At 42.0% G+C, this 9,134-nt stretch overlaps 1 pseudogene; it reads right to left on the bottom strand.

Moving 5' to 3' along the window:
- Positions 1-7,609: 7,609 nt before the first annotated feature.
- LOC147424815 (uncharacterized) lies at positions 7,610-8,016 on the bottom strand (annotated as a pseudogene).
- Between the last annotated feature and the right edge of the window lie 1,118 nt (positions 8,017-9,134).

Here is a 9,134-nt window from a genome sequence, read left to right as displayed (position 1 = left end):
TATAGCCACGATATACACAACACCCCAATCCACTAGACTTCAGCTTCAAAACTTGACACTATCCACAAGCAAACCACCACTTGCACACGACCATATGCACACACGCGTTGCAACACACCAAACAAGCCCAGTCATCCCGCTCTGCTCAATTCGCAACCTTCCTCACACACACAACCTCTCTCTATCTCTCTTTGCACAACAAACCTCGGGGGGCACACACATCAACACACACTTGGAAATGCACACACACAAGTAGAGAAGAGAATGGGGAAGGTGGAATCAACACCAGAAGACAACAATGATGGCTTCCACTATCATGAAAATGACCATGTGCAATCTCAAGCTCCATCGGCACAACTTTGACGGCCTCTAATACCTGAAGTGGCTCCCGCACACCCACGGGGCAAAAATGGCAAAAAATCCCTACAATTTCGTAAGAACCTCCTTTTATAGGAGTAATAACAACTTAAAAAGGAAAAAAGCTCATGCCGCTTTTCATGAGCTCATTTTAGCATTCTTATTGCATTGCATCTACTTGGTAGTCCATTTTCGTAAGAACCTCCTTTTATAGGAGTGATAACAGCTTAAAAAGGAAAAAAGCTCATGCAGCTTTTCATGAGCTCATTTTAGCATTCTTATTGCATTGCATCTACTTGGTAGTCCATTTTTGGTATCTCTTACATGCTCGTCACATTGGCAAAATTTCCCTCTATCACTTAGCATGTGAAGCACCTCTTGGCCTCTCTCTCTCTCTCTCTCTCTCTCTCTCTCTCTCTCTCTCTCTCTCTCTCTCTCTCTCTCTCTCTCTCTGACTCAACACCATGGGATGGCCCCCTTATCGGGCACTAGTGCCATTTCTAGTGGGGCCTCCCTTTACTTTAAAAACTTTGGGCCCTAATGGGCATGATCACCTGGCCCTGCCACGTCATCCACTACATCACAAAGCCATCAACGGCCACTGCAGTTCAACACCAGCAATACAAGCGCCACCAGGCCACCCGACCTCATCCAAAATGGTCCAAATGCCGCCCCTGCATGGCCGCAATCTGCACCGCTGCATCACCCATTGGGCATCGCCATGGCCATGTAGAGAGTGTGCTCTCTCAGTCTCTCTCTCTCTCTCTCTCTCTCTCTCTCTCACACACACACACACACACACACACACACACACACACACACACACACACACGCACACACACACACACACACACACACACACACACACACACACACACACACACACACACACACACACTAATAATAGGGGTCACGCGTTTGGCTATATACCCCAAAGCCATCGGTTCGTCCATGTGTATGGGACAATGGAATTGTCACATGGTGCACCTTGGATTGCCTCAACCCTTCAAGCCTCAAAAGCTCCAAATATTTTTTTTTTCAAAAAACTCCAAAAAAATCCCAAATTTTCCATTGTGCCTTCAATCACATGCCATTTGTCGCTCACAACTCTAATCTCAAAGCCATTGAGTTCCATCAAAACCTTGCCATACCAACTCCAAATCACCTGGTCCGTGCCGTCTTTCAAGACCTCCGAGCCCACTAACCAAGGCTGGAAAAATGGGAAAAAAATATCTGAGACCGCTTTGTCAACAACCGCCAAACGCCAATTGAGATATCTTGCTCATCGCAACTTCAATTGTCAAGCCATCAATTAGTGTCATCCTCATGTGACGCATACCATCCTCTAGAACCCTATCAAGGCCAAACCGATGCCAGATGGCACAACTTCCAATGTGATCAAGTGGGCAAACTCCCGGCCCCCGACAAACCTTCAATTGACCATAACTTTCCCTCTAGAGCTCTGATTCACAATCTGAAAAGACCAGCATGCTCCATGACATGAGTTCTACACATCTATCCACTCACATTAACTCTAACCACCTATCCACAGCTTCCTTATCCGTCTCAGTTCTGCAATGCACTGCACCTTCAAACTCAAATATCTTGGGATCTGTAGCTCTATTTGACAAGCCGTCTAGACCTTCTGAGTTAGCACCTCAAGCTCCACACCCTCAAGAAAAAAATAGCCCTGTGATCCTCCTTCACTTGCCATCCCATTTGGCTCTTTTTGGAGTCCATATGGTGAAGTCGTGGAGCGGAGCTTAGATCGACACACACACACACACACACACACACACACACACACACACACACACACACACACACACAAATACACAGAAAGAGAGCTTACACAATACGCAGAGAATTTGTTGAAGGGTTATCTCCCAAATCTTATTATTCACACAAGTATAAGTGAGTATATACAAAGAGTTAGTGATAAGCGAGTTAGGCGGGCGGGCGGCCATATCGGTATAAGAGGCCACTTGGGCTTTAATCCCAAAAACCTCCCACTTAAAGTCCAATGTGGCACTTTAAGTAACTGTAAATCTATGAACATAAATGTACAAAGATTTACATGGCTGCCATCTATCCAATGCCCAATGACTCACGACAATGCACAAAGCCCTCTCCCGGAAGTCCCTTTGTGAGTAGATCAGCAGGATAGTCCTTGGTGTGGATCTTCATCAGTTGTATCTGCTTGTCTTTAAGTACTTCCCTAATGAAGTGATATTTCACATCAATATGCTTAGTCTTCAAATGGAACACTGGATTCTTTGCCAATTGTATAGCACTTTGACTATCACAATATAACTCTGGCATATCTACTTTGATTTCCAAGTCTGTTACCAATCTACCAAGCCAGATAGCTTCTTTGCATGCCTCATTTGCTGCAACATACTCAGCTTTTGTAGTAGGCTGTGTAATACAATCTTGTAATCAAGATCGCCATGATATGGCACCTCCAGCCAATGTAAAGACATAGCCTAATGTAGATCTCCTCTTATCCAAGTCTCCTGCATAATCTGAGTCAGTGTATCCTCTGACACTCAAATCCTGACTACCATAGCATATGCGCATACTCTTTGTATGTTTTAAGTATCTCATGATACCTTTCCCAATGTTTATTGCCGGGATTTGACATATATCTGCTAACCATGCCCACTGCAAATGCAATATCCGGACGTGTAGCAATCATTACATTCATCAAACTCCCACATGCAGATGCATATGGCACCATATCCATTTCAACCTTTTCCACCTCAGACTGTGGGCAATCTTGGTTGCTTAGTTTCACATATGACGGCAATGGTGTCATCAATGCCTTTCCCCTGTCCATATGGAAACTTTGCAACACCTTGTCAATATACTCTTCCTGAGATAAGTAAAGCATCTTCTTTGACCTATCTCGCTGGATACGCATACCCACTATATGACTTGCCTCACCCATGTCTTTCATGTCAAAAACCTTTGCTATTTTTGACTTAAGAGCTGAAATTTTTGCCATTTGCCTACCAGCAAAGTAACATGTCATCCACATACAAGATGAGGATTATCAAGCTACCACCCTTAGCTTGTCGAGTATATAGGCAATGATTTGTCTCACTTCTCTTGTATCCTTGAGAAAGCATAAATTGGTGAAACTTCTTGTACCATTCTCTTGGTGCCTGTTTCAAGCCATAGAGACTCTTTCTCAAACGACATACCAATTTCTCTTTGCCTTTGTCAACATACCATTCTGGCTGCTGCTCCTCATGCAAATCTCCATGAAGAAATTCCGTTTTCACATCCATCTGATGCAAATGCAGATCATGTTTGGCAACCAAAGCAAGTACACTTCTCAATGTTGTCATCTTGACCAACTGGTGAAAAGACTTCATCAAAATCTATTCCGTGTTCTTGCTTAAAACCCTTAGCAACCAACCGTGCTTTGTATTTTGGCTGTCCATCATGAGGAGTAAGCTTATACACGTAAACCCACTTACAAGATAGAGCTTTCTTGCCCTCTGGCAATTGAACCAAATCCCACGTTTGATTCTTATGCAAAGCTGTCATCTCTGATTGCATGGCCAACTGTTATTTTTTCGAGTCAACCACTTGTAATGCCTCCTTGTAATAAGATGGTTCTCCGCAATCCGTGAGCATGACATATTAGAGGTGGCACATAACGATCAGGTGGTTTGGAGACACGCTCAGAACATCTCACCACAATTGATTTTGCCTCTCTAGCCACTATAGGCTGTTTGTGAGCCTGACCATGCTGTCTTGATGTGGTAGCACTAGGTCCATCTTCCCTGAAGACAACTCTTCTGATCTCCTTTGTCTTCTCTGGCTTAGTGTGAAACTTGGATTCATTGAAATGCACATCATTGCATGAATAACTTTTCTGGATCAGGATCCCAAAGCCGATAACCCATCTTGCCCGATTCTCCGTAGCCAAGAAATATACACTTCTTGCTCTTTGGTTCTAACTTATTCCTCAAATCCTTAGAAACATGCCTATAAGATTCACAACCAAAGACTCTGAGATGCTTATATGAAGGTGCCTAGCCTGTCCATAGCATCTTGGTCACTTCACTCTTATCCAGAACCCTACTGTTGGGATGTCATCCTAGCATAGGGAGGACATCAACATAATGTCAATCCGAGGAGTAGGATCCGACTAGGGCATGGAAACACACAAGTGGCTTGTGCGTGCCAAATGGAGGATTAGAAGGTGAAATCTACACACAAAGAAAGCTACGGAGCGGGTATGATGTTGCTATGAGGAGTGAGCACACTACTTACTCTACCATTCGGCCTAATCTCTCACACACAAGCTTAATCACGCACTACTCTCTAATCAATCACTAATCCAACTCTAATCAAGCACACAATGAGCATAGAATAGCATAGAATGACCACACCGCGCACCAACACTCTACACAAGCCTACACACACTTAGTAGCATGCTTAAACAAGAGGGAAACATGAAAAAAGAGAGATATTAATCGACAAATCAGCCAACCACTAATCTTTGATTAATCAAGGCATTGATTACACCATGAGCAAATGAGAGAGAAGAGGTTAGAGTTTAGCTATGGCATGAAGCCGAATCATCCATGTACACGCGTAGAGAGCTCAATAACTCCATAGCCATCACCTTCTTCACAAAGCTTATCTCAAGTGAATAAGAATCCCCTTTCACATTGTGTGTTTTGAGTTATATACTCACTAGGCTTTTTAGAAGTGGCCGGGCACCCAAATGGCCAAACTCACTTAATCTGCTATCTGCACTGCCTAGGATCTAAATATAGCTCAATGTTTACAACTTGGAACTCTTGATGAGCCCAAAACATAAGTACAACCCGCATTTGCGGTCATTTGATGGAAAATCCTAAAACTTAAGTGACCATCAATTGTGACCGTAACTCCATAGATAGTCATCAATTCCAACTCTTCTCTGCATCTGTTGCTTGTGTTTGCTTCATCTTCATCTTTACTTCGCACCCGCATCATCTGGCCTCGTTAGCATTTACTAAAAATAGTAAATAGCATCTTTGACTGGTCCGTTTGGCCACTGTTGACTTAGCCGTGCAAAACACTCCCCCCATCCGATTTCAGTGCACGTCCCCATGCACTGCCTGGTTGGCTGGCACTGGAGAGATTTGAAATTGGTGGTGAATGTTGTTTTGAAGAGCTATAAGCTGTTTGGTTGACTTGTTGGTGTAATATGAGAATAGGCATGTGGGTTCAAGTGGAAGCAATTGGCTTGAGTTATTATGGGAAAAAGTAAAATAAATGGCTATGTAGGGTCTGGAAACCCTGGATTACCAATGGGGAAAAACCTCATGGGAAAAAGTGCCCAAAGGTATGTGTTCTTATTATGGGATTATATAGTGATGGGTGTTTAGGGACTAAATTGAGTGGGCTTATATAAATAATGTGAAAGTGAATTGTGTAAGCCTTCTGTCCCCTGAAAAGGTCGATGATATGCCTTGAGTCTGGAGTTGTTTTGTTGCCGCGTGTACCTGCAAGGTGAGTGCATGGATGGAACAATAAAGAGTGCCTAATGTAAATGTGCAATTATGGGACATTTGATATGCTTGCACAGATTTATGCATGGGTAAGATTATGCTGTGCGAGAGAAGAGTAATGATGGGTGCTGCTCAGAGTTAATGTAGCTAAAAAAGTAAAATTAAATTCACTTTACAAGCTTCAACTACTCTTGAGAAGGGCGTTTGATGCAATGGTTGCCACTCTCCTAATGTGCACAAGTGCGTGTGTGTTTTGTTTTGAGCACTTCGCCTCTCCACCATGATTAAAATAATACACTGACTATGCTTACCTATCCAGCATGAGCAACTTGATATAATTACGCTCAACTCTTCTAGCTGGAGCTATAGCGTAATTAGCTAGACTCATAGACCACATAAAAATATTAGGACTTGAAGCTTAGGTCTAACGCTTTGCTCATTTATCGACTCAGCTGCCCGACTCTTGACATTTTCTCGACTTGACTACTGTCTTGAGCTCTCAGCAAAGTATATATCTAGACATTTAGAGCTCAGATCCTCAAAAAGAGGGTTATTAAAGGACCATATTGGCAAAGTAGGTTTTTTCTGCCATACTTGGGTGACCTTGGTTGTCAAAATTGCTTCTTTTAACCTTTGATCCATTATCTGAGAAGATTGGCTAACTTCATTTTGTTGGAAGTTGGAGATGACCTCAATCTTGTTCTGCTCGTTTGTCTGCTTCAGCACCCATATGTATCTGCTACTTATTGTTGGCTTATTATTGCAGATGACATATTGACTTTTTGGACTTTTATCCTTGATTTGCCACTGTTTGTAGCTGTAATTATCTTCAAGTTGTGTAAAATATGGTCTTGGTGCCTTGGGTAGCCAGATTTGTTTTTGTCATGTGTAATATCCTTGCGCTTGAAGTATATTTGATGGCACAAATATTTTTGTCTCTACTTTTGTATTCAAATGTATCTGTTCCTTGCTATCTTTGGGAATCACGGTTGGTAAATTCCCTTGAAGATATGTAGGCCTTCTAGATTGAGAATCGTTTTTGAACCTGTTTCTAGCCCTGTTGTTCGATCTCCTATTTTGAGTTGAATTTGATCTTGATTTACCTGTTTATTGTTTTGGTGTGAAGCCACTTGCTACTGTATAGCCTGATATCTTTGGTTTAGGTAACCAAACATTTGGATGACCATTGTAGTAGCCTTGCTCTTCTAAGCTGTACTGGGAGGCAATCCATCCCATTTGTTTACCTGAATTGTTTGGACTAGGATCATTTACCCAAACTGGATCTTTGACATTGATGTCATTGGCCACAACATCGGTTTTGATGTGTTTCTTGTGTCTTTTTTTTACTTTGGGTTGGGTATTTTGGCTGAAAGACCTTTTAATACTTTTGTTTAGGTTGTTGGTCTGTCTTTCCCTGGGGTGTTGAATCCACTGCTGTTTGTGTTGATTGTTTAGCTGCATTTGTGACCTCCTTGTTGGACTTCTTTGCTTGTGGATGACATGCTTTGGTGATTTTTGCATCTAAACTGACTTCAACAGTCCTTTGTGCCTCTATTTTTGACAATTTGTTTGAGTCTTTAATTTCCTCTGCCAGCTGGACAGAAGTATGTTGACTCTTTTCTCCAGAGGCAATGCTTACTGTGGCCTTTGGTTCACATTGCTCTTTATTGATCTGTTTGTAGGTCTTTTGATAGGCTTCATGTGCTTGATGCACCATTTGCTTCTGATTGTTCAAGTTAATTGTGATTTGTGTCACCTTTGGTTCTTTGGCATCTTCCATTGGCGAGACAATATTAGGATCTGACTTTATGACCGCCTCTGCCTTTTGATTCAAGTTTGCCTTTGAACACATTGAGATGTCTGTTTCTTGGCTTTGAGACTTGATCGCTGGCTTTGTTGAATTCTGAGGTACATCCCTTAGCGATGAACTATCTGTGCTATTAGCATTATTATGCAGAATCTTTGATTCCACATTCTTGCTTGTTGCATTCTTCAATGGCAAGTCCTTGACTGCCCGTACCTGCTCTGGTTCTTGATCACATATGATTTCTTCATCGACTTCCTCTGACATTGAATCATCCACTGCATCCTTGTCGGATCTTTCGACTTCAGGCTTGAAAAATTCCAAGCTATTTGAGACCATCTGTTGTAGCTGATCTTTTTTGGCAGCTTGATTTTCAATTGAAATATCATTGACGCCTTTGACCTCCAATATTTTAGTCATCAGTTTGTCTCTTGTATCTTTTGACAAGATATGATTTCTTTCTGGCGACTTTCTATTTGGAGATGTCTGCTTTAATGATTCAACTACTTGCAGGCTGATGCTGTCTTGTTTTTGCTGCTTCATCATATCTAAGTGCAGTTTTACTGGGCAATTGGGTACTAGATGATCAATGCCACATCTGTAGCAATGGCCATCTATTCCTATTTGTTCTATACCTGGTCGAGGTATCTGTCCATAATATTGTTGGTATTCGTTGCCCATGGTATCTTTGATCAAGTATGTCATCAACATGACATGTAGATACTTAAAAACCAACAACTGACGCTGGCTTTGACTGTTTGCCTTTATCTTTTGTGACTGTGGCATCTTCAAGAAGCTTGTAATAGCTTCCATTATAACCTTGGTAGATGGTCGTTTCAGCTCTTGCTTCAGTGACCAACTTTAATTCTATGTCTGTTATCAACATGTGATCCTTTATCTGTGGCTTCTGTATAGTCTTAGGACTATGTTGTCGACTCAAGCCTGTATGTGGCTTTTGATGTCCGTTGAATTGTAAGAGAGTATCGTGATTCTCCTTTGTTGTTTGTAGTTGATAGGGTTGTTTTGATGGCAGTAAGTTAGGAGGAGACTGGACTCCCCCCATCCGAGAGTGTTCCCTATCTGTAAGAGGTATCTTTCTTATGCCAGATGTGGATATTCTAGCTTTGTCATCTAGCTCAGCTGATTGAGCTAGGTCTTTGTGAAGTCGTGCTAACTCAATAGCTGATTCTTCCATTGATTGTACGTGTGTTTGTGTTGGTGCATTTTGTGGTGCATGTGTGGTGTTCTGTACCTGTGAATGTTGTGTTGTGGCACTCATCTGTGTAATGAAAGGAGTTGAATTGTGCTCATAAAAATTCAAAGTTTGATAATGTGTCAGTGGAAGCCTAGAGCTTTTAAAGTGCACTTCCCTATCTTCTAGTGATTGACTTTGTGCAATAGTGGCAGTGTGACCAATATTTACCTGGTTAGATATCATTTCTTCATGTGTCCGTTGC

Source organism: Adiantum capillus-veneris, chromosome 25 (genome assembly GCF_014529385.1).
Source record: "Adiantum capillus-veneris isolate H3 chromosome 25, ASM1452938v2, whole genome shotgun sequence".
In the NCBI taxonomy this organism is placed as follows: Eukaryota; Viridiplantae; Streptophyta; class Polypodiopsida; order Polypodiales; family Pteridaceae; genus Adiantum; species Adiantum capillus-veneris.
This window is presented reverse-complemented; position numbering and strand designations above follow the sequence as displayed.